Consider the following 23,716-nt stretch of genomic DNA (forward strand, 5'->3'; position numbering starts at 1 on the left):
CAAGTCAATAGGAGCAGCTCTGTAGGGCAAACCACTTGCTGCTGAGGATCCGACATCCACAGTTTATTCATGCTAAGTCTAGTGTGATCCCAAGTACTGAGCATTCATTTGCAGCTGCAGGGGTTTATGTGCACATCTTCCACTGTGGTTTCATACAAAAGGAATCAGGCTCACGAGCATTACAACCTTGTGCTGCTGCAAATCAAAGCTCACTAAGAGGTGATGGTGGTAATGCTCTTCTGATCCAGTTCATAACACCAGCACAGCAGCACCACTTGATCCTTCAGAATCTTTGGCTAAGGAAAGGTGCGGAACAATCATCCTACACAGTGAAATACAGAGGTTACAGCAAGCTTGGTTCTGCAACCATCCCTTGCCTGTCTAGGCAATGTTGTCCATGGCTGTAAGCACCTTCAAAGCAGAGCATGATGCATTGTTTGCTCTTCAGTCACACCACAGGACTGCTGGCAAGCATGGCTTTCACTGCCCAGCCTAGCCAGGAGTTCTAGGGCATGAGTGTAGATAAGCAAAGCCCATTAAAATCATTTGACAAGTCTGCAGAACAATAAATGCCAGCATGGTTTAGCATCTAATGTATGGTGTGAGAGAGTCTATAACCTTCTATGAAGCTCTGAGACATTCTTTTGCCTGCTCCCAAGCTGGAATATTAATGTTACTTAGCACAAGAAAAGTGGGTAGCAGGCTATTCTACCATCAGGCACTTGTCTTGGAAAGACAGTCAGTATTTATACAAATTCTTATTTTCAACATATCATATCAAAACAATGACAGAAGTAACCCATATAAAAAGCTTCCACCTTTGTTAAATAGAGCAAAAATATCTCTGTCTTTTAATAGGAAGACAATATTTCCTTTTATCACTATTTCAAATAACTCGGGATGCTTTACAATCTAAATAGACATTAGGAGTTGGGCTCTGAGATTCTTACATTTTGGGTTGCTATTTTTAGACCAGTCAACTACTGACTTTGATAATTTCCTCTACCAGGAGAATAAAAAGATTATCTGAACTGGTGAGAAGACCAGCTCATGCAGTGGCAAGGAAAGGACTCTACACATGGCAGCTGGTTACCTGTTGCTCTTCCTTACAAGCCACGAAGTAAACACGGACAAAAAAGCACGCATCCACTTGTGCATCCTGCTAACATCAAAGCTCACACATACTGCAGCCAGGAAGCGCAGTAGGTTGGCCTCTGCCAGATGCTGGCAGCAGTCTGGAAATCTAGGAGAAGCTTCTCAAAAGGGTAAAAATCTACTTAACAGTTTGAGGTGGTTGGGGGGGAGATCCACCACACCAACACAAAAATATGCAGGGCACTCCAACTAAATCTGAGCTCTGTCATTAAGCAAAAGGCAAACTTATATATTTCCCTTCCTACCCTTCAGCAGCTCACATTCTTACATAAAATACTGTTCTGACCAGTTTTGGTGGGACCACCTCTGTAAAAAAGTTACTGCTGAACATGAATACAGATATTCACCCAGTCTATGATGCCAGCAAATTTTGAGAAAGTGCACCTTCCCTGCTGTTATCATGTGTTTCCTCTCTTTCTCTCCTTCTTGGGAAGTTAGACTATAATTTCACAAGAGGCTGTCTCCTGAAATTTCTGAGTTTTCCTTACTGTCATGAGAACAGCCAAAAAAGTAATAATTTTGGAAAAGACAAAAATTGAATTAATCCATTTTCCATACTGAAGCAACATTTTGAGACCAAATTTACCTACATTTATTTTCACCGAAACAATATGTTTCTTGACGCATTTTATTTTGAATGGAAAAATAATTAGTTACAAAAATATGATGGATGAGAACTGATCTCACCAACCAACAAAGCCACAAGTCTTTAATTTCAGGTTGACCCAACAGAATATTTTTTCCTTCCATTTTTCAACTCAAATTTAATTGTTCAGACAGCCATTTGGCAGAAGGCTTTACTATTTTTAAGGAAAAAATTCACTTGGTTATCAAAAGCAGTTGTGGAACACAAGCATGCCTGTGGGGGTTGACACGCACTGAGACTACAGGTACCTCAAAATCGTGAAATTTGGTAGGAGCCACACTCTCTAGGGTGACTTAATGAGTTCAGAAAAAGGTATAGACTGTTCTTCTTCCTGACTTTTGTTGTCATCAACTTCATTTCCCCAATTTTATCATTTGCAGCACCTGAAAAGATGTAATTAATGATGATCAGAGACCTTTCTTAAACAGCAGTCAAAACGACAATTTGGCACAAAGACACACTCCTGCTGTTTTCTGTTCAAATTGCTTAAGTGAAGGAAAACTAGTGCTAGAGAAGAAATGGAAGGCTCCGAGAAAGAGGCATCCATCTGCTTGATCCCGGTGGTCTTGCACATTTACTGTGTTGTGTGGAACTTGATACATTTCAATACGTTACAGCTGGTGAAACGTTACCCAAACATATAACCCAGAATTAAACTACCTTCTAAAATTGCAAAAGCACATTACCAACGATTACAAGCTTCCTGCGTAGCACTTTAACCATTCTTCAGAAGGTACCATCCGGCGTATGAGTATGTCATAAACTCCCTAAGTGCCATGATGTCAAGCCCGAGAGCGGAGTGGTTTCATCAAGGTCACACAAAGGTTGCATGGGGAAGGTGAAAACTGAGTTTAGTTCTCCCATGTTCCAGTAAAGAGCTTTGACAGCCAACCATCGTCTCTCACTGATGTCAGCCTCTGTAATAAATGATGTCTCCTCGGTGGGGAACTGCCCAATCTGACATCATTAGCAGATCTGGAATTGCTAAAAGGTTTAGGGCTTCAGCATGTTTTGGTTTTAATTGAGCATGAAGCCGTCTTGGCAATAACACCAAAAAAAGCCTTACACCCAAATAAAATCTGTTTGGATTGGCTGGTCTTTATGAAGTGATTCAGAACAACAAAGCTGCACCTTCTTTCTTCACGTCGGCACAGTTGTCAGGACTAAATACTGTGGACTGCACGTCCTTGAATGAGATTGATTGCACAACATTTGCGAAAGTGCAAAACACTTGAAATGCATCTTGTGTGGGAAGAAAACAAATGGATCAGCCCTCCTTCCCTTTGAATCTATTTGGATTATTGCAAAAACAAACTGCCGAGCAGGAGACAAATAAGTAGGGTCATTCTTGCAGGGAAGAGTGCCTGTATCACATTCACCCTGGGTAAAACTAACATATCCTCATATGGCTTTGGAAAGATTTCTTCTTGGTTCCCAAAATGGTCAGTTAATAGTCCATGAAAGCAATCTTTACAAATAAAAGCACATTTCTAAGTTTAGGGAAAATAACACATTAACCCCTGAACTTAAAATCATCCTTAATGGCACCATTCTTCCAGCGACCGTTGTTCTTGGTTTTGAAGATCAGAATTCAACAAATACAAAAAGACATTTTCCCCCATTCCCTCCTGGCTCCTTGCTGCCCACCTCATGAAGGTGTTCCACATGCTCCATATGCCACATGCTTCAATTTCCAGAACATATATTATCCATAATTGATTTAATCCCTCAGCATTGGGAACCATAACTGCACAATAAAAGGATTATGTCTGTTTCTTGTTCTCCTCACCTCTACGATACATGCATTTCTCACAGACAGCAAAGATGTTTCTTCTGTAGCATCATCAGATTTATCCAGCAAGAGCCCAGTCCTACCACATGGGAGTTTTATTGCTCATTTCAGCAAGAGCAAGGTCCCAGTCTGCAACTGTTTATCTAGCAAAGCATTTTCACAGATAAATTATACCAATCTGTGAGGTGCCTTGACTTTACCCCATGTGCATTCTTGTTGCCTTACCCATGCAAATTCCAGCAACAGTGTGGCCCTGCAATCACACAGACCGATCAGCTGATCTGGCAGAATGGGAACTTTACCAAAAAAAAAGTGAACTTTTTTAGCCAGATTAACTTGCTGCATGATCACTGTTGCCAAAGCAAAGGATGAGCCCAAGCACCTAGTTAGATGGAGTGGCAAGAGTGGAACGGTCACTTCCCTTACAGCTTGAAGTCAGCTCAGCCTTGGAGAGCCATCAACAACATATCTTTCAGATGTATTGGTCTGTAGAGGAATTGTAGAGGAACTGTTAATTAAAAATTACTCTACACCGGTCCACATCCTTTGCTGATAAGTCAACAGTTAGATCATCACTATAGAGGTCTGGACTTAAACTAGATAACGATTTGTCCCATTATAGCCAGTCTCCCCAAGGCTGAAAATATTAAGTAGGTCTCCAATAAAAATGAAATACGTCCTCAACACCAGTCACTCCTGTTTTCATGAAGGGCAGAGCAAGAAGACATATTCTTAATCACATGCCTGACTCTGCAAAACAAGTTGTGCTTACCTGTTTGTCAGCCCACAGCCATGATTCAACTGTAATTAGGACTATTCCTCCGAACCAGTAATTTCATCTATCATTATTATTACTTTATTATTTTTTTAATGGCAAATAGCATCTACCTACATGGAATGTAGGAGGACTGTTTTCCTTTTGATATTAAAAAGTTCTTTCTCAAAGTAAACATTGCCTGAACCTCAGAGTTGGTATACTGTTTAGGAATGCAGCCGTGCACAAAGCCAGAGGCTTTTCAGAGTGTTAAAAGAAACCTCAGGCATTGGAGTCAGCCCCAGGAAGCAGATGAAAATGATGCGTACGTGTGTCAAAATGCCAACTTCAGCTGTGTGGATATGTCAACATGATTTGAACATGAAGGTAGAAAGGCAGAGGCTGTATGGGACAATGAAAAAAAAACTTTTTAAAAGGCTTTTGTTCTCTGAGATGGATTCACTGCATAAAAACATAACTTCAGAAAATAATACACAAAAAGGAAAACTGAAGCAGCTATTAAGAATAAGTCCCTGCTGCTCTTTAAAACAAGGTTAGCAATTACAAGCACACCAAATCTTTGGTATGTCATGCAACTCTTTCATTTGTGGTTAACTTCAGATTAAGATAAACTTCAGTGTTATCTTCATTTTCTTTCCATTCCATATGCTTTGTTTACAAGTTGGAAAGTGTCACCAGCCATCCTAAGCTCATGTTAGAGCAAACTTTGTGGAGGACAACAAAGCATTGTTTACAGGACATAATCCCTACACTGTAAAATCTCCAGATCTAATCAATATTTCTTTTCTTTCCACAACATAGCTACTATCTCCAGCATTATGAGAGACTACTCTCCTCTCCTTACCTTTGCCATGTGATAGAGTGGTGGCCAAACCTAGCTCTCTCCCAGCAGGTCCCTGCACTGCCATATCCTTCTGGTGCTGAGACACTGCCTGCCTTCGCAGTGGTGGACTTGGTGCTGCTACTCAGAAGCTGGACAGGGAGCAGAGAAGCTGGAGAGGGACAGGGTCTACAAGTATTGCCACAGTCTCAGGTCTCTTTGCATAACTCAGCAACTCACCTAGAAAACCCAGCAGATATGAAAAGATGGGAATATAAACCCCTTACTCTGCAAGGGCAAACTACTAGGTTACCAAAGCGGTAACATCAGAAGCAAAGCCAGGAAAAAAAAACAAAGCAAAACGAAACAAAAAAAAAAAAAAAAGAAATCCATAGATGATAACTTTTCAATAAAAGCATTAGGTATAAAAAATGTCCTGATTTCGAGTTACTGTCCCAGTCCCTTTAATGGCCATGTAGTCATAGCTGTCCATCCTCCTCCAGGACAGTTTAAGCCAGATTTTACTTTGCCATGATGGACCTTGGTGTTCAGCTTTCAGAGGCAAGGTGAGCAGTCACAGGGCACTCCCATCAGCACTTGTCTTGATGAGGTATCGCAGGTCAGAGGAGCCTGGTTCAGAGATAACCCAGCCACTGCAGCAGCGTGCCCCAACCAAAAGGAGCCCGATGCAGGACTTTGAGAATCTGCGAGGTAATGTTTTTTATTCTGATTTCTACTTTCCATTTCCAGCCAAAAACCCAGCAATTTTTTGCACATACAAACAAAAACGCATTTCTCTGACATATTTCTAATAACAAAGAGGAGTAGTGGCAATTCAAAGCTGAAATTCATGATCTAGCTGGAGACTGAGCTCTCTGACTGATAACAGGAACAAGATATATTTGATGAAGCTTTCTAGCTAGTAAAGGAAGGATAGGCAAAGTTTATGAGCATCTCACTTGCACAGTGCTCTAATGTAATGATGGAAGGCTAGGATTTGTCTGGGTAAGCAAAAGTTAAGGTGCAAGATAGTGCTATGTCAGATCCGCAGTGAAAAAGCAGAAGAAAGTTTATCTGCACAGATGCAGTAATAAAATGGTTTAGTAGTCAATACCAAAAAAAAGCAGACATTTTTGGTTAAGAAACCAGATAGATATAAACAATCCTGTCTCTAGTACTGAGCTGGCATAGCAGGTAAAATTAGTTAAGATGCTTAACACAAAGAAGCAAAACAAAACAAAAAAAATAAATCCCAGAATAAACAACCATGAACTACATATTCTTGAAACTCAGCATGGTTGCGGTGATGACATTCAGACTCATAAACTCGGTTTAACAAAATATTTGGGCAACTTACTAGCACAATAAGAAAAATAATTATTTTCTGCTCCCTTTCATCAAGTTAATGAGAAATCATTTGGAATGGGATGGAATAGAGACCTCCACCACCACCTCTCCTGGTGTGATGAGCCTAATTCTACAGGCTTTTCTGCTTGGGCTTGCCCAATCCAAGCTATCACTGCAGATTCCTTGAAATGTGAAACGCAGTTCCCAACATATGCTATGAAGGTATCAAACAGAGTGCACTGCGAGCAGAAGCAGAACTGTATGTCAAGTCATACGAAAACTCTCTGTTTCACCAGCATAACCAACAGAACATGCAACCATCATGAGTTTCACATTTCTCACTGAATAGGTAACAGTGGAAGAAGAACAGCAGCGATGCCAGAAAGAAAGGTTGCCTAACGCACATCACAATGTTGTCAAATTCAGTCCACCAAAGGATTTATAGAGCAGAATTGTCTACACTGGGCACCAGTGAAGGACTTCTGGCTTCCCTTTGTTTGAATCTCCTCAGGAAAAAGCACTGGAAGTCCCCAGAGGCACTCAGCCACCATTCCTGGAAGACAGCCTGACAGTCATTATAGGATGGAATAGAATGGGATGGAATTACACGAAGCTAAGTACTTTTTGTGACAGCTTTTCTGCTCATTCTTCCATCTTTGTGACTCTGATCTAATAGTAACTGCAAATGTTAAAGGAAGTAAATCAAGTGTTGGATTGTGCCTCCTCTATGAAAAGTCATGAACATTCACCTACTTTAATTCACACTTAATAAAATGCTTCTTGGTAATATGAATAAGAGGAATCTGAAATACCTTATGAAACGGTAACACATAGATAGCATAGACACCATTACAATCACAAAACTAGCCAAATTCGAGTCTCAGTTCAGTAGGGTAGAGGGAATTGTACCAAGCATTAAAAACAGACAAATACCCCAATTTTCCTGTGAGGCAAAACTTACAATAAGAAAAAAAAAAATCAGGTCCACTAAAATACCCTGCTTCGAAAAGTGAAGCATCTAATTTGATTTTGCTTTTTTCATATATATATTTGCTTCAGAGAGAGATTCATTATTTTTAATTGCAACATATCCAATTAATAAATAAAATTTGCCTCAAAAAAAAAAAGCCAAAATACAAACACATATCCAGATAAGGAAATGTCTTTCAGTCTTACCGAAGCATGGCATTTTATTATCTATTTTAATGAAATGTCACTGAAATAATTTTTAAGAACCTACTGGAAATTTTTCAATACCCTCTGCCTAGTCAAATATCCACAATTCCATCTCAGGAAAGTAACCTTAGCTTTACTTCAGAGCAATTTTATATGTCAAGGGGGCAGCTTTAAGAGCAGCCTCCTCTCTGTCAGTGTCTTTAGCGCTGGTTGGCATGGAGGCCGATTGTGGCCCTTTTTCATCTAACAGCTATTCTATGCAGCACATTCGTTACTCTTTGCTGCCAAGGAGACAATCTGTTTTTCATTTCCTCTGAAGAAGAGCATAATGCTATGAGTAAAACATCAGATATAATTAGGCAAAATGGTTGAGTGCCTGACTGAGCCGAGAAACGGAACTGTGCTGGATATGAAAGATAGCCACACACCTGAGAAAGAAATGAAAGAACAGACAAAAGCACTGCCCGCCCAACTGGAATGTGCAGAGGCTGTCACGCATTGTCCTTTTCTCGTGCAAGCGGGATATTTCCTAGGGATTGTGCAGACTGATTAAGTATCCTCTCATAACATCTGGGTGGGGAGAAAAAAAAAAAAAAAGAAACCAACACACACAGATCCTGCTGCTTTCCTACGTAACGAAGTAAAATGTAAGATGGAAAACCTGATTCCTGCACATTTATAGATCTGGACACAACCTAGACACAGTCCTCCAGTGCTTTATGCCAATTACATGTGTGCCTCTGAAAAATGTCCCTTAACATACACAACGAGGAGTCTGTCAAAAACCTTTTGCTACTAACAGCAAATATCAGTTGATTCGTTACCATTCACAAGAAGTGAATGTTTTGGAGCCGGAAAACCTGAATTCTTATATTCCTCTGAGCCACAACAGTGAGCAGCACCACCTCATGCCTCATAACCCATGAGGTTATGGAGGGCTGGAGGTCCCCTGGAAATGCAGGGATCCTTCAGAAGAAAGCAGAAGAGCCAACTGTCAGGTAGCTGAAGCTCCTGCTCCAACAAAGATGGGCAAAGAGCATGCAAGGTGCTGTTAACTACCACCAATGACCTCACACTCCTCCTCATTAAAACTCAGTAAATACAGTATTGCTATATCTAGCAACAGACCACAAGTTTCATACTAATGCTGCAAGCCTTGTCTGGACCTGTCTCAGCCTGCCTAGAGCCTTCTTGCAGCTTTATTCCCTTGTAAAAGTAATTTTTTTAATGACTTGGTGGCAATTGCTGTATCTGTTTTATTTTGCTTATCTTTGTTTAATGATGTCATACAACCACCATTTTTATAAGAGGTAATTGTCACCAGTAGCTCTTCTGTAGCAAAGAATGAATAGAATGAAACGTCTAGAATAACAGTACAGTTTAGGTGAATAAAGGCAAGGTATGGCAGCAGAAGACTTGAAAGTGAGGATGCAGGTCAAAGCGTAGATGAGTGTGAGGCATGGGACGATTGGAGAGCAGGCACAAGACAGCACTAGAGACCAGGGGATGTAAACATCTCACCAGTCAAAGAACTGCAGACTTGGGAAATGTGTAAAACTGGTACTAGGGGGAATAAAGTGAACAAAAAAAAAAAGCGTCTAATAGATGCAAGACACTCCAAACAGCAAATTTGGGTGTAATGTGGAGGTGCAGACTAATGAAAAAAAAAAAGCCAAGCGTTAAAACATGTTAGAAAAAAAAATCTAAAACTGTAGATGTACAATATGTAGATATAAATCTACCACAGACTAAGAGGAAAAAGCCTTCAACACCATCATCATAGCCTTCCATGTGTAGGACTTAGGACACTGAAGATATACTAACTCCACTTCCAGACTGAAACCAGTGACTTCAGGATCCTGAGGGCAGCCGAGGGGCGTGCATAACAGCAGAGAAAGCGCAGGTACAAGGGGGTGTGCATATAGCAATTTTAACTGCATCATTATTGAGATATATTCTAGAAGTGTACTCTATTTTTCTTTTCTCTATTATTTAGATCTGGACTAATAATTATTCATTAATTATACTGATAGCAATTCAGTTACACAAATAATACTTGATGTTGTATACAAGGTATGTTTTCTTTCTGCAGAACAAAATTTTGAACGTAATGCTACCTTTCACTCATGGATGGTCATCATACATGTCCTGGACACCCATGGATGTAACAGAGTAGGATATGTCCATTTGCATTAAAGGATTGCTCTGGGCAGTAAACCCAGCACTGCCAGCGGGGGAAAGATTCCAGCATTTCTTACCAGCACAAGGGCATATCTGCATCGTGTTTTGGGGACTGAAGTACAGTGGCTCTGCTCGTGCTCTCCAGGCCTGCCAGCTCCACACATGAAATCATACCATCATGGTTAGCCCAGCAGTGAGCACAACTCCTGCTGAAAGCCAGGTTTAGACTACTGCAGGTTCAACACTTCCCCAACACAGCCGCAGCACTCTCAGTTTACAGCTGGTTCACATCTGGCTGCTTCAGAGCACAGGCTTCTCTCTGCTTGCAAATCAACTCAGAGACATGCTTGAAGGTACAGTCCAGAAACCCAAAACACTCATGAAAACTTCTTGTATTTCCCACTCCTTCCTTTCATTTCTTTTTTCTTTTTTTCTTCCCCCCCCCCTTTTAAAAAAAAAAAAAAAAAAAAAAACAACTTTGTCAGCATGTCTTCTCTCCAGGAGAGCACCTGAATGGTTTATTAGCAAGAAACACTGCCCATGGTTTCCCTAGTGGCTTAGGCAGTGACACTACTAGAAAGAAACATTAAACAAGGTCTTCTGTGAGAAGACAGCCATGGTTGTTCATCCCAAAGCAGCACTGGAGATAAGTAAGAAGCACACCTCAGTCCACCACAGGTCAGCACAACATGGTCCTCAAGCGGATTTCCCTCTCCATCACCAATGTTCCTGCGCAGGACGATGCCTATCAGCTACAAGAGGCAATCAAACCTATTGTTCACTTCAGGAGTACATTAGAGATGTTACCTAGATGAGCAGTGACTCATGAACACTTTCAGCTGTAGCCAAAGGAGACGTGGCAAACTGATTCAGTCTAACAATTGTCATAGCTGAGAGTGTCAGGAGGAGGTTTACAACAGTTCTGCAGTCTGGCTTTAGCCTGAAGAGTTAGGGCGGGGACTGTAAAGAATTGGCAGCTGATAACAGAAGTGGAATGAAATCAAAATATCTATCCTTTGTTTATTCATCATCTTGAAATATTTATAATGGTCCAAGTAACCCTCCACCCACCCCACGCTGGAGCTTTTAAATGTGTGTCCAGATTCAAGACTGGCAGCATCTTGAGTCCATCTCTGGATTAACCCAAACCCTTCTCCTTAGGCCATTAACAGATACTTTAACAAAATGAGACCAGAATCTACGCTAGCCTTAGCTTTGTACTTGCTGCCTAAACTCAATTTAATATTAGGTGTTGCAAGACTAAAATGATCCCTAATGAACCCAGGAAATGGCATCATGGATGAAGTCACGCAAGGCCTGACTCCAGGCAGCAAACCTCTCCTCTACATATATAAATAAATATATATAAATAGATTCAGGGCCAACTGCCCTTAATAGAGCAATCTGTACCATGGTACCTACCTAAATGGATTTAAAGTCTCCCTCTGACTTAAGTTTAACATTTCTCTCTGCTCTCTGTTTTCTTTAAAAAGAACTGTACACATAGCATCCATATTAAAACCACGAACGTCCATAATGCTCCTGGAGTTCACATCTGCAGTTTTCTTTGTTCTCTTTCAGGAGAAGTCTGCCAGTAGGGAAGATTACATGTTGCCTTGAATTTTCCCAGATTATGTCTGCTTGGAACCAGCACTATGGTTCAGTCTTTTGTACACATGGAGAGGGCAGCTGGAACATTTCAGATACAGATGTGAACCTCCCCAGAGTTAATTATTCACATTATTGTTTGCATCTTCGATTTGAGTTACCCAGCTTGCATTAAAGTTCTACATACTAGCTTTGGTGCGCCAATACCTTTTGAGAATTGCTGGCTGCAACTGCTGCTCTGTACATACATTCCCAGACAATTTTTGGTTTGTGTGATTGGTGGCAAGATTGTGAACACAAACATGGAAAAAATCTTCCACCAGAAGAGCAGCTATTTGAACAATTAGGAGCACAGAGGAGACTGAGAATTGTTCTTCTAAAACCCTTTAACTGCATTCCCTACTCTCCACCATCCCCACGCATCCCCTCCCTTTGCTGATCCAAGATGCCTAACCCTGCAGACAGTTGTCCTCATGTACTGTTTTTACTGGAACTGCAAGACAGTTTATCAAAAGGTTTTTCAACAATGATACTTTCTCTCAGACCTGAAGAAAGAGCTAGCTCGGTTCCCTCCCACATCCTCCACACACTTGCTACAGAAGAGCTGCGAGGTGTTGATGATGACCTGTTTCAGACTTCTTTAACATCGGATGCCCTGGCCTCCTGGTCTGACAACAGATTGATAAGTCCTCTTTTGTGGGCTGAGAGTGACTGACCTTTTCCTCTTGGATTCCCATTATAGGGTAGCCCTGTGTCCTCTTTCTTGGCCAAGTGCCATGGGAAAGAGAGCATACAAAGGCAGCTCAAAGAATGATGTATGAAGTTAAAAAAAAAAAAAAAAAGGAAGGAGGCGGCTTTGAGAATCGTTCAGCATGACTGTGCACACACTAAATATACATGAGTCTTTTTAACATGTAAGGATCCTTTCTCTCATCTCTGCACTGGCTCTGTATGTTGAGATGAGCCTTGCTTTAAGTAGGTTTCCCTGGACATGTCTGGTCTCTAGGAACGCTTTTAAATGAATTATCCACTGGGATCAATTTCCAAACAAAATCCATCACACTCAGGGCACAGATTTCCAACTTCAAAAGCCATTAGTTAAGCTGGAAGAAAAAATTGCAGCAACTACTGTGGGTTTCCCTAAGCTCTTAAGTTATACAATCTTGTCAGTGCATCAGAGGCCAGCAAGACCATTGCTGCTGGAATGGTTAATGGGAGGCTGATAGGAGGGAAGAGCCAGCTGCTTAAGATGTGGGAAAGTCACTCATGCTCCCTGCAAAACTCCTAGGATTCCCTCGGATTTGCTGAGGTGCTTTTCGTCCACCACTCTCTGCAAAAGTACAGTTTCTCAGTACAACATCATAAAACATTCGGTAGCTTATAGAGCTGCATTGCCTGATTCATATCCATATCACACTTCAACCGTAACTTTGCATAAATCAAACTATGAGCTTCCAGAAAGGTTGGTTTAAAAAAAAAAAAAATCTGAAACGGTACAAGAAAGAAAAGTTACTGCAATATACAGATTGAAGGGAGGGGAATAATAGAAATAACATGGCAAAACCTGATCTTGCAAAATATTCAGTCCAACTTCTGTATAAAAGGGATGACTAAAGTTATCCAGACCTAACCTTTTCAGACCCAATAGTGCTTCTGATGCATTTTATGTTTAGTCATTAAACACTTTCCACACCAAGTAATTTGCCCAAATCCCTCAATTCTGAGGGCCCCCAAAACACTGTATAAATAGCACTGAAAAATCTAGAGACAGACACTTTTTCAATCTATGTTTGCACATTTCTGTCACTGAATTTTTTCACGTGGATTTCCATTGAGTTTATCCTGCACTTGTCATATTTGTATTAGGTGGAAGCAGTCTGTTAGCTCTACAGCTTAGGACCTGTCACAGAAGGAAGAACAGGGGAAGTTTTGGGAAAATGTTGGGGTACCCATTGTCTTGGAGGATTGCTCAGGAATCTGTCAGTCTATGTTTTGTCAAATGTTCAGAGGAGATGGGCAGAGACAGAGGGAATTTTTGTTCACTTACATGTTAACTAAATACTTCCCCAGACACGGCAAGATGTTCATCATACTATTCCTGATGAAACCCACGTAACCATGGTGCCCATATTGCCTACAAGGGCAAGCATCTAAGGGAGTCTGCAGAATGGAGACCTGAATGGAGAAACGTTAATGCGTGTTTGCTACTATGATATCCAAACTTAACAACACTCAGAGATCAAGTCATTTATTGGAAATACGTTTACTCTCTGCTGGCCATGGTCAACAGAAAAACAGTCCTGGCCCAAAAGACCTTTGTGCTACTGAGAAGAGTAATCACAAAAAGTGAAACACCCTGCGGTGTCATTGCCACAGCCTATATTGGGTTCAGTTGTAGGGTGGTCAGGCTTTTATTAGATGAGTAAGTTCTGGGACGTGCCAAAATAAGTCGTTCATCCAAAGCTCTGCTGAGTTCGCTACTGCTTTCAAGCAAAACTGGAAGGGTTTCAGATGCCAAGGAAGAATTTCATAGGTTGGGATAAAATAATATTAATGCCTATGGTGTTGGCCTGAAAATAAGGAAAATTCAGCAGCATTAGATTACTTGAAATTTATAGGTAGGTGGATCATCTGATGCTGAACTTGATCATCTATAGAAAAGTTTAACTCTTCTTTTGCAGCATACAATTTCAGCTAGAAATGAGTCTAACTAGATTCAGATCTAAATGTTTACCAAGTTTAAGGGTTATACATATTTGCTAGAAAGGTCATATCAAGCACAGATCTGAACTATCTGGAAGTTCTTACTCAGCCACAGACCAAAAAAGAAAAAAAAAAAAAAAAAAAAAGAGAAATCAAGCCCAGCTATTTCACTTGTCAGAACACCAAACTCAGTATCACAGGCATTTACTTGAACTACAGTCAGTATCAGCTACCAAAGTGAATGGTAGAGATATAATCCAACACATTTCCTTCCTTCCATTAATCTTTTTGAAATTAGAGGTGAAAATGCTTATACAAGGTGAGTTTGGGATTTCCAGAAAAAAGTAATTTCACTGAAGAAACATAAGCTTTGTAACAAAAGCAAAATACCAATAGTGAAGGGGAAACACTGGGGAAAGTGCTGCTTTTTTAATTAATTTTTGTAATGTTGGCTACTTCCACACAGAGGCAGACATCCCACATTTGTTATAGCATCTGGCAACATTATTTTAAATCAAGACACTGATTCATCTGACTGGCCTCGGAAGCGAGCTAACGCTGTTTTCAGCAGGACTGAAAACTGTATCAGAGCCTCAAGAGGGGCAGCAGGCAGCCTCAAGGACTTTATCAGACAAGTAGAAGGGTATTGTCCACAGAGGAAGAAAAAAAATCCAGGAGTCATTGCTAAAGGGCCCAAGTAAACCTGATGAGCAGGGGGCACCTGCCTCCCGCTTCAAAGGCAATGGCACAGCATCTAATACAAATGGCTGAAAAGTCTAATGGCTGGAAATTAAAATAAGCAGTCAGTCTGCTAAAAAAGATTTTTTAATTCAAAATAAATCAGACTAACAATTTACAGATGTTTGGAAAGAAAATGTTTAAGTTACTCGTTTTCAAAGCCTGAGCCCTCCCTCCCTACCTTCAGTATTCCACTTGCATTTTTAATGGTTGTGGTGGCTTTCTGCCACTGCCTGCTCCCTCCTCATTCATAGCACAAACCTCATGAGTCAGCAGGTCTCGCACTCACCCTTAACTTTGAAATCACATCACCTCTATTATTCTCAGTTAAGCAATGGAGGTAGAGAGAGAAACCCAAGAGCTCATTATCCCTTAACAAAAAGAACTTTATCAAGCCAGAAAATAAAATGTGTGTATATATGTATGTAAATATATGTCAAACAAACAAACAAAAAAGTCATATTTGGAAAACACCAATTTGGTGAAGCTGTGGAAATCTTAAGTAGTAAATTAGATCCTTAGAGAAAGGAGTAGAGGGCACATACCTTTTGTGATTTATGCTAGCACTTTGTAAATGCACACATACTAAGCCAACCTGTATTGCCAAGCCAGAAAAGGAACCTCAAACACTGAACGAAGTCTAAAGTGCCTATCTCCAGCCTGATCCTTCTAGCTCCGAGAGTGGTGGCATGGCTGGCAGGCAGGCCAGCTCCCATCCTTGTGCCACTGGCTTTGCCCCCGCTCCCTCCGTCCAGCCAAACCATAGGTGAGGAATGACACTGCTACTATCTGTTGCATCTACTGGTGTTCCTTCTAATGCTGTCCGGTTTACACTGTTCTTGCTACCCAGTTAGGGGCTTTCTTCACTTCCCCTCCCCCCGCCCCCCCACCCCCCCCAATGACTGGAATTGATGGGATTTTTTTCAGTATTGATGTACTTATTTTTAAAAAAGTTCTACAAACAAATTTGGTTCCCTGACGCATCCAGCTTCCTCACTGAAACTGGAAAATTAAATTTCTCTTTCTTTTCAGCTGATCATTTTCCATTTTGAAGTTTTGTCTTGGCAAAAGTACACGAGAAACAAGGGTCAAGAAATGCATCTTCCTGGTAAATCTTTGCTTTTTTTGCCAATTTATTCTACTTCTGAATGTGGCAGGCATGGGAGATAAAGTCCCAGTAATTAATTATCTACATGTAACATTTTTTACAGGTGGATGAGAATATAAAACCTGAGAAAATTTGAAGTTTTTCCCCAAGAATTTTGCCCCTTCAATTAAGAAAAATGTGCATTTCCATCTTTACGCAAGTTTTTTAGTGAAAATTTGTCTTGCCCTGGTTCTGCAGCCTGGGAGAAGACCAAGAAGGGAAGAAAGGTGTTGATGAACATGAGGGACATGAATGCAAAGCACTGGAGGAAGCGTTGCTCAGATTGCTAAAACTCAGCGCGCTGGCTCATCCCCGGTGAACGTATCAGTATGGGTCTTCCTTCAAAAATGAAATTTGGAGCCCCAAATCATTCTTGAAACGCATTCAGAATTACCGTGGACACATTTACAACATCAACGGTAAAACTGCAGAGAAAACTTTCCCAAATCAATCCGTTACGCATTTGTGCCACCTAGTGAACAAAACCAAATGGAAATGGCTTTGTGAGGGAGGAAGACAGACCCTGGCCTCAGAAATGCTCGCAGACTGGCTCTCAGGAGTGCTTTGGTGGCTCACTAGGTTACTGCTTTTGTCCATCACTGATGGATTGCCAGTTTCAAACCCTAGAAGGGCTGCAAGTGAATGTGACCTGGTAGTTCAGAGCCGCCAAAAACTTTTTCCGTGTCATGGGGCGGGGGGGAAATAGCTGGATCTCACTCTCATCATCTCACAGCCCTATCAGTGACATTAGCACTTGGTGCTATAGAGTAATGAGCAACTCAAAGTCATTCCGTGTTCAGGTATACTTAATTTAGACAGCTAGCATCTGCTATTCTGCAAAAGGAATCCTAATATTATTCAGATGAAAATCTACTTGGACTGTAAAAAAACCCCAGTATTATCCTGGGACACAGTTTCCTATATAGCTTATGGCTATTTGGGGACCATAATACATCATGACGACGTAGCATTATTCATAGTAATAGCAGTCGCGAGGCCCCAACCAAAAAAAGGGGAAACTTGAATGTAGCTGCAGTTTACAAGCTAATCCAATAAGAGGGAAAATAAAGAGAAATCCTCATTTTACAGATGAGCACGGTGAAGTTACAAAGCCAGGCAGCATATGGTTATGCTGTACATTCTAGGGCAAATCCAGAGCCTGGTGATGGCAGTTAGCACCCAAGGGTATATAGGGTATACATGCATGTCTATAGGGTTTCCTTGTCCCTGGTGTCATGCTCCTGCACGGCTTCTATGGCTGCTCAGACCAAGGGCTAAGGAGGGTTGTGAGGGTTCAAGGTCCGTATAAGCCTTCCAAAAACGTTGATTTTTTGTTTAGCTTGTGTGATTTAAAGCTTCAGCTATGGACTTTGGTTTCAGCTTCCAGGCCAAAATCCCTAACCAAGTGTTGTTTCAGTATTTTGCCAGTTTGTATATTAAATGACAGTAATCAGATCCTGTGCAAGACGTTGATTTTGTTTACCAGTATTTCAAATGTAACCACTATCTGAGCACTAACTTCCCTGCACAGTAATAAACTCAGTTGAGGACAAATGACAGTTGCACACGCTATAAAATAGCGCCATCTAGTGCACACGGGGTGTTAGACTAAACAATCCTTTTCCCTAAGGAAAAACATCCTGAAGGTAGCTGGACACATCTTTAGCGCAAAGCTTCCAATTTCAATTGTTTCTAAAATTTAGGTCTGCACTAATGCACATTAATCATATCTGCTCAGCATTTGAGTTCTTTCATTAAATGCTTATGCAGAGAAAACGTTTTCCATGCCACAAAAACCAAACTCCTACCTATCCCCAAAATTAGGCATGTACTTATCACAGCAGTATCAGCTTCACAGCCTGTGTACTGACTTTCCCTAAGAAGTGTAGAGCAATCAGAGGAGAATCACTGGTGAGTCTCAAGTAATGAGACTTGTTACGATTGCTCATTAAAATCTGATAAGGCGTTTGTAAGAGCTAAACATCTAAATTCACAAACTGCTGTTTTGCTCATGAGAGCAACTTTTGCAATTAGTACAGCAAGCCCAAAGACGTTGCTTACAGCACAGAAAACTCTAAAAGTAAACAGTGCCAGAGCAGCACGAGGCGATCCTCAGCACACCTGTAAGTTAGCTCATACCAGAGAAGCCAGAGGAGCATTTGCCCAAATTCTCCACATCTCTGCCATGATAGTACAAACTTAGTACTATGCAAGACAAAGCAGGTTGTCTACTCTAAGAGGTTAATCTGCAGCAATTGTGCTCCACTGCAAAATTAAACCACTCTTTAGGGTTAGACAAGAGCCAAGCTCCTTGGCTTGTAGTACAACACATTGTAGAGTGTGCCAGTCACCAAGAAGGAAAGTCCACCCCGTCATAGCCCCATCAGAGTAGTTGCTCTTCCTTAGCACCCATATGAAGCTTTCTGCATCTCCCTGCTCCTGGATGCTCCACCAGACCCTTTGGGGCATTGGTTGCCAGTGTAATTTAAAAGGTGCTGATGCTCCACAAGGAAGTACAACCTGTCCGAAATGGAGAAAGTACAAAGTTTGCCCTTGCAGTGCTCTGTTAAAGGCTGTATCATTTTTGGTCCCAAATACACACGAATATCTTCGACCGCACTTGTCTGCACTGTGATTTCAGCAATTCTCACAACTTGTATTGCTCCCATCAGAGGCATTACCATGCTAGAAATAGACAGGCTGTAACACCACTAGTTCAATAGGCAGATGTCTCCTCTGAACCTGCAGTGATCCTGCTTATCCATGTCAGCAGGAAGGACCCTGGTACCATTGGAGGTCCCTGCCACTGCACAAGGTGGACAGTCTGGACTGTTTGCCCTGATTTAAAGGTTCTGGGGCTGTTTCCTCCAGCACAGAAATGTCAGTTCAGGTGTCTTGGATTAAGTCCAGGTACATAATTGCATTCTTCCTGTCTACATTTCCCTTTTGCTTTCAGTTGGATAAAATAATCCTCATGCTGCAGCCCACATTGTGTTTTGCTGCTCTGCATGCTAAGAAGCTGCCATATTCCATTCCAAACTTGGCTGTATTTAAAGGATGGATTAACTGTTCTTTATGCATGCAGTTTGGAACTGGAGTGCATGGTCTATTGTGTGTTTTAGGATCATTGTTATTTAAACCAGCAGTTTACCACTGGTATCTTCATCTTACACTCAAGTCTTGAAAGAGTATACAAAAAATAGACCACTGTGGAGAGTGGGTTAATATTCACAATGAGCCAAAAAAAAAAAAAAAAAAAAAAAAAAAAAAAATCAGTGTTCGGTTAGAGTGTGATTGCTGCAGTATTTTTCTGGAGGGGGTTGGGAGGGAAATGGCCTCTTCAGAATTAAGGAAAAAATAATCCACTTACATCATAGAAAGCTGGAATCACATCAAAGGTTGTGAAAGCTCAGAAATTGGCAGCTTGAAATCTGCTAAGAATTGAAATGAATTTATACCTTTTTTAATAGAGCTGGAACAATGATTCAAACAACTTAATCCCTTAGCAATTTCACAACCTTTTGTTACTTTTCAGAAGTCTCTCTTTTGTCCTGGTGTCTCAAATCACCCATTTAAATCTTTTGCATATTTAGGACCAAATCCTGCTCTCCGAAGTGTTTGATCCTGTTGAGTTCAGTAGAGCTGTAGATGTGCTTGGGAGAGCTGCAGAGCTTGGCCTCTGACCTTGACACAGAGGCGACACCAAAACAGGGCAGCACAGCCCGAGGACAGCACACAGCTCTCTTCTCTGCACAGCTACCATCTGCTGTAGCCCACAGGAGAAAGTCAGCCCTCATTTTTAAAATGAGAGGAACACCAACCTGCTTCCCAGAGAGCTGAAAAACTAAAGCACATGCATGTGACAAAGCCTATTTAGTACAATTTTGCAACAAAACGCTCGCTGGCCTTTTTGAATCAAGTGCCTATACACACGCAAGACCTCTTCAGCCCAGGATCAACAGCACAGCATTATGTAGTTGCAGGACAACCGATGAGATGTAGCATCCGAGTCCATAACTGAAGTGCAGGGCAGTCTCCTTGTGCCAGAACAGAGCCCTCTGCCTGGATCTGCGGTGCAGAAGATGCCCACGCCAAGCCCCAGGCGGCAAAAGGGCACTAAGGCGTAGGGGCTCCTCCACCCAAGAGGGGCACAAACCCACGGCAGCCCTCCTCCCAAGCTGTGCCTCAGCACTAAGCAGGGAATAAGCCAGAGGGGATTCTAGTCCATTCCCCCTCTTGAAGGTGCTTCAGTGGATAGCCAAGAAGGTGAAACTCAGAAGTAAACAAAGTGAAAGAAGCCTGATTCTGTAGTTAGGCAGTTGAGGTGCTCAGCTAGGAAGAGGGCGACCTGGGCTGTTTCCTCCTTTTAGGGGGCTGTTGAGGTGTTACACTGGCCACTGGAGCTAAAGAAAGGCAATAACTCATGCAGTGACCGGCAGCCCCAGATGACCCCTTCCAGCCGAGGAGCTTGACCACCGCTCTGGGTGCTGGTTTCAGGCTGCGAACTGCAGCCCTGGCACAGCCAGCTCCTGCTGCCACCAGCGGGCTCTCTGCAAAGACCACCCTTTCTCTGAAACCACGGCGCGAGGCTTCCACACGCACAAGCACGCACACGTCTGTGTTGGTTTTCTGCAACACTAATGCTGTTTGGTCCCTGCACATTCTAGGTATAAAGTTACTTTTGCACATTCCCTCTGTTGACAGCCACCTTCGCTAACCAGCAGGCCCCCGTTAGCTCTCTGCAAGAGCTCAGGGCTCCTTTTCTGCAAAAATAACACTTTGTTGGCTCCTCTGCAGACCTGCTAGGAGCACTGGGAAGGAAAGGTACTGAAAAAGTTCTCAAGTGTACCCCAAAAGCTCAGGTAGCAGGAGCAGAGCTTTGGTAGAGCTTTTTGACTGCTCTACCCTCCTTCCTCAAGGCTTTGGGATCTTTTACCTACTCTGATCTGTGAAAGAAAAGCATTTGCCCCTCATGTTAACTCTGTGGCAGCAAGTATATAGAGCTCTGGTAAGGTCAGCGTATACTCAAGGGACTGCACCACTTTGGGAACCAAGAAAAAGGATGAGAAAAAGCCAGGCAACTCTTCTAGAGCCAGGTGGGACAGGGATTGCCCACAGCTCCAGATCTGGGCAATTCCCAAGAGCCAACATGCCTGATTCAACACACTGAGCATCATGACAGCGCATTCAGGGAGGTCAGCACCTGTGGAAGGCCATGATCCCTAGAAACTTCATCTTCTACTGATGAGCACCTTGGAAGATGGTAAAATAGAAAGTAATGTATTAGCAAGGGCTGTTGTGAGACCTTGGCAAGTTTTAATCTGCCTCAGGTAGAAGTGTTTTTAATATTTAGCAGAGCATGGGCTAGAGCCTGCTTCTCCCAGATGCTCACCATTGACAAGCATTGGTCCCCAGGCTGTTTGGTCGTTCTAACCCAGGAAGTATTTAAGGAGAAGTTTAACGGGTAAAGTTTTGGTTTCTTTCGACAAATGTTTCAAAGTAATAGAACATGCTAGCGAATGAGGGCTTAGCCTCCTCTGGTTTTGGATTCAAGGTTTTAGTCTGGTTGACACAAATGCATTCAGATGATAGTAACTGCCTAGTAGCAATGTCAGGCGAGGGTGTTTTACAGGGACAATAATTACATCAGTTAATTATTTGCACAGTGTCATAGGTGAGCATAGCAATGCATCATTTAGACAAGTTCCTACCCCGAGGACCTTACAGTCTAATATGGATGGACACAACATAGATAACTAAAGAATGACCCATGGAAGCAAGAGCAGAAGCAAGCTGAAATTGCGCTCATCTACCACTATGACTGTGGGACACGTTTACCTCTCTGACTACCTAATGTTCTTGCCAGATTTGCTTTCCAAACGTGGCACGCACAGCCCACCAGCTGGGAGGCTGGAGCACACCTCCATCACCAAGGCTCCGGTGCCCGCTCCGTATGGTCCCTTTGGCGCTAACAAATGCTGCAGTCCACGCTTCTATTTATGAGGCATCCTGCAAAGCAGTCCACCCTTTATTTCTGTGGCATCCTGCAATCCCTGTTATCCTTCCTCTGCCAGCTGAGGTAGCCCTTGCCTTTTGTGTGCTCCCATAATGAAGTATCTCCCCTCCAGAAAGAATAATTTGCTGCTGCTTCCTTCGGGGCAGAAGGCAATCGTGAAGAAAAGGGGTAGAGAAGTTCAGGCTGTGTTCATACCGCGTGGTCAATGACACATATTGACACAGGGACAAACCAACACCCGCGGCAGAACCGTGAACTTCTGGAACTGTTAGCTACGTTACAAGGCAGGCTTACATTAACTTTAAAATAAAATAAATAGCATTCCCAGGCCAGAGGAGGAGGGTTAGCTATTATGAAACTCAAAAGTAAATCTTCACTGACTAGTAGTTTTCCAAGTTGTTTGGTTTGTGGTTGTTTTGTGTTTTGTTTTTTGTTTGTTTTTGGGTTGGGGATTTTTTTTTTTGTAAGAATGATGTTCTCTATTATTATTATTTATTTACATTTCCAGGGCTGCCTCATGCCTCCAGCTTCCACTGCACACTACAAACAGAAGTGCCATCCTGCAGAGGAGGGAAGGTGACTCCTGCTGGTTTTCCAGCCTAGATCCCAAGTAAGGTAGAAGAGAAACCTTCACAGTCTTGGTGCCCCTGCTCCTGAGAGGCCCTTCCAAAAGCATGCATCTCTCCTTGTGTGACCTCAGCAAAGACACCCTCCTCCAGCTATCTGAGTGTATCCTCTGATTATGTACTTAGGCACAAATGCTGACATCTTCTGGATTTTGAAGAGTTCATTCTGAAAAGCAGAAAAGCTGTGTGAATGAAGAACTGAAGCAGCCCTCAGCAAATGAAGAAAAAAAGACTTTGAAGGATTTGGGAAGACTTCTCATAGGAAATATGAAATAGCAGCAAGAAAAGCCACAGAATTAGTATTTTGCCAGGGAAGTCTTCCCTGTTTCCTATAAGCACCCCTGACAAAATTTTTATGGGACCACAAAGAATTCTTGCTTGCATTTCCATGAAGCAAAGAAAAAAAAAACCCACAGAGATCAAACAGCTCCTTTATCCATGCATATGCCCAGTAAATGACAAACCAAAAGTGTTATCTGGGATAACACAGTCACACAGCTCAGAGGGAGAGGAGCAGGGATGCCCTAGCCAGCTGAACAGCAAATGTTTACTGCATAAGAAAACTGTGGTGGTGTAAATATTGTTAGGTTGCCAAGGAAATTGTAAAAAACTTCACACCCTCCATAAACGTATACACATCCTTGGACAAAGACGTCTCTATGGCTTTGGGACAGAATGTGAGAGACGTGCTGAGCCTTAAAATATGCTTGAAAACGTAGAGTGCAATATTGGAAAATCCAGACTATCCATTAACCTTTTACATATGTATGTATACACACATTCATATGTGGACAAAACCAGCAACCTGAATAAAAATATTCAACACCTACACTTTACATGAACTTTATATGTATACTTATGCTTTAGAAATACATTTTCCATTTTTACTGAAGTATATTTTAAATACAGTTTTTATAAAATGAATAGAAAAGTCATATCATAAATATCAGCTACTTAAAAATGAAAGTGTGAGGAAAATACAAATT

At 41.8% G+C, this 23,716-nt stretch overlaps 1 long non-coding RNA gene across 1 annotated transcript in view; it reads right to left on the reverse strand.

Moving 5' to 3' along the window:
- Nucleotides 1–1,630: 1,630 nt before the first annotated feature.
- LOC106631743 (uncharacterized) overlaps nucleotides 1,631–23,716 on the reverse strand; it is a 42,442-nt gene continuing 20,356 nt past the window's right edge. Inside the window, exon 3 of the long non-coding RNA XR_008735039.1 lies at nucleotides 1,631–2,184. This is a non-coding gene — a long non-coding RNA (uncharacterized LOC106631743). The remainder of the gene's footprint in view (nucleotides 2,185–23,716) is intronic.

Source organism: Falco cherrug, chromosome 13 (assembly GCF_023634085.1).
Source record: "Falco cherrug isolate bFalChe1 chromosome 13, bFalChe1.pri, whole genome shotgun sequence".
In the NCBI taxonomy this organism is placed as follows: Eukaryota; Metazoa; Chordata; class Aves; order Falconiformes; family Falconidae; genus Falco; species Falco cherrug.